The sequence below is a fragment of the Chiloscyllium punctatum genome, chromosome 48 (genome assembly GCF_047496795.1).
Source record: "Chiloscyllium punctatum isolate Juve2018m chromosome 48, sChiPun1.3, whole genome shotgun sequence".
NCBI classification, from domain to species: domain Eukaryota; kingdom Metazoa; phylum Chordata; class Chondrichthyes; order Orectolobiformes; family Hemiscylliidae; genus Chiloscyllium; species Chiloscyllium punctatum.
In genome coordinates this window covers 4,150,232-4,153,113 of record NC_092786.1, presented here as the reverse complement: position 1 = coordinate 4,153,113, position 2,882 = coordinate 4,150,232, and positions in this window count along the sequence as shown.

The following is a 2,882-nucleotide window of genomic DNA, read 5'->3' as shown; positions in this document are numbered from 1 at the left end:
CGTTTTCCTGAGTTGAATATTTGCAGTACTTGACTTTACTATCTAAAGAATTAATTATTTTCCCGGGAAAGAGTCTTTATAAATCAATTAACATTTGAGGTGTTGAAACATATTTTACTTTAGATTAAAATCGTTGAATATCCTTTCCCCCAGCCTAATGTCCCAATCCTCCCTCCTCTTCCATGTAAATACAAGTTGATCCAGGTGATGTTGGAGCTCCCAACCTGACGTTCCAATGCTCCTTGCTGCTCCATGTCAATAGAAACGGCTCGACCTGAAGTTGGAGCTCCCAGTCTGATGTCACAATGCTCCCTGCTCCATGTCAGTAGAAATGGTGCAGTTCAGGTTAGACCTACCACTCTGATGTCCCAATGCGCCCAGCTGCTAAATGTCATTAAACGCTGATCCTTGTGAGGTTGGAGCTCCCAGTCTGATGTCCCAATGTTCCCTCCTCCATGTCAATAGAAGTGGTCCAGTTGAGGTTGGATCTATCACTCTGATGTCCCAATGCTCCCTGCTGCTACATGTCATTAAAAGCTGCTCCTGGTGAGAGTGGATCTCCCAGAATGATCTCCCAAAGCTCCCTGCTCCAGGCCAAATGAAGATGCTCCAAATGAGGTTAGATCTTGCATTCGGATGTGCCAATGCTCCCTGCTGCTCCATGTCAATGGAAGCTGCTCCAGGTGTGGTTGGAACTCCCAGACGGATGCCACAATGCTCCCTGGTCCATGTCAAAAGACGCTGTTCCAGATGAAGTGGGAGCTCACATCCCTGGCGGCGCACATACGTCTGTATCATCATAGAAATACTGCCCACTGAACATTTCCACCACTGGAGCCATTGGTGGAATATCCACATCATGAGAAGCTAATATTAATTTTAGTCACCACCGAATCATTATTTTCAAAAGTCATTCTTTCTTAAACCTTATTTCGCATGTGCATACTGCAGTCAATCCGAAGTAAGATAATGGTGCTAATTGATCTATGCTTAATAAACATTACATCCTATTTTTAATGTTGAGTAACTGCGACTTAGCAAGGACAATGTTTATATTGAAATCACACTTTTATTCCAGGTGAGAGAATGTGGTTTGCATTATTTAAAATGAACTTGTTCACTGTGGACAATGATCAAATGGATCTCAATTTCAAAACAAAATTGGTAACGTTGTCATTTATCTTAAAATGTGATGCCTTCTTCTTTCAACCAGACGGGTATTATAACGAAAAGTCTATTAATGATATGCGTATAAAGACACTTTAAATCGCAAGGTTTGTGAAGGTTTGCAGCTCAGGTTGAGGTTTAGGGTTTAGGTTTGCTCGCTGAGCTGTAGGTTTGATATCCAGACGTTTCATTACCTGGCTCGGTAACATCATCAGTGGCGATCTCCAAGTGAAGCGAAGCTGTTGTCTCTTGCTTTCTATTTATATCTTTCTCCTGGATGGGGTTCCTGGGAATTGTGGTGATGTCATTTCCGGTTTGTTTTCTGCGGGGTTGATAGATGGCTTTTTGATATATGTGTTTGTTTATGGCATTGTTGTTGGAGTGCCAGGCCTCTGGGAATTCTCTAGCATGTCTTTGCTTAGACTGTCCCAGGATCAATGTGTTGGCCAAGTCGAACCAGACTACCAAAAATCCATAAACCAGGAGCCCCCTCAGACCCATAGTCTCATTACCCAGAGCACCAAATTACAGACTGGACAAAGAACTACACTCAAGACTGAAATACCTCATAGAAGAATCACAGCACTCCATCCACTCCACCCAGGAATTCCTAAAAATCATCAAAAACACCAAAGTCGAGGAAGGGGAAGCAATGGTCTCATTCGACATAATAGCACTGTTCACCTTCATCAACATCGACATGGCAAAGGAAACACACATTTAGAAGAGACCATCACACACACCAACCACCATCAATCACATTACCAACGAAAACATCATGAAGCTTGTGGACCTGTGCCTCACCACCCACTTCACATTCAACAACATAGTCTAAAAACAAACCCCCAACGGCCCACCCATAGGACCTCCGCTATCAGGATTCAGAGCAGAAGCGGTAATGCAAAGACTAGAACAAACAGCCCTAGAAACAATCAAACCAAAATCTGGGTCCGCTACGCAGATGACACCTTTGTCATCACAAAACGAAACAAGATAGTAAAGACATTTAACATCATCAACAACACTCTCACAGGCATAAAGTTCAACAAGGAAGAAGAAACCGACAACAAACTCGCATTCCTGAATGACACAGTAGAAAGAAAGGACAACGGAGAACTACAAACCCTTGCATACAGAAAACCGACAAACGCTGACCAAATACTTAACTACACCAGCAACCATCCCATCACACACAAACGAAGCTGCGCCAGAACAGTATTCCAACGAGCCACCAGACACTGCAGCACAGACGAACTTCGGAAACAGAGGAAAACCACCTTTACAATGTATTCGAGAAGAACAGATACTCAAAAAATACAGTCCACACATTCCTCAAGAACAAACCACGACAAGCAGACCAAACACAGCCAGAAACCATAACCACCTTACCATACATCAAAGAAGTTTCAGACATGACAGCCAGACTACTAAGACCCCTCGGAATCCTAGTAGCACACAAACCCACAAACACTCTCAAACAAAAACTAACAAACTTAAAAGAACCAAAACAATCCAAAGACAAAACCAACGTCATCTACAAAATTCAATGCAAGGACTGTCACAACTACTACGTAAGACAACAAGAAGAAAGTTAGCCACCAGGATATACGAACACAAGCTAGCCAATAAAAGACACGACCTTCTCTCCCTCGTAGCCCTACACACGGATTAAAAATACCACCATTTCTACTGGGACAACACATCTATCCTGGGAC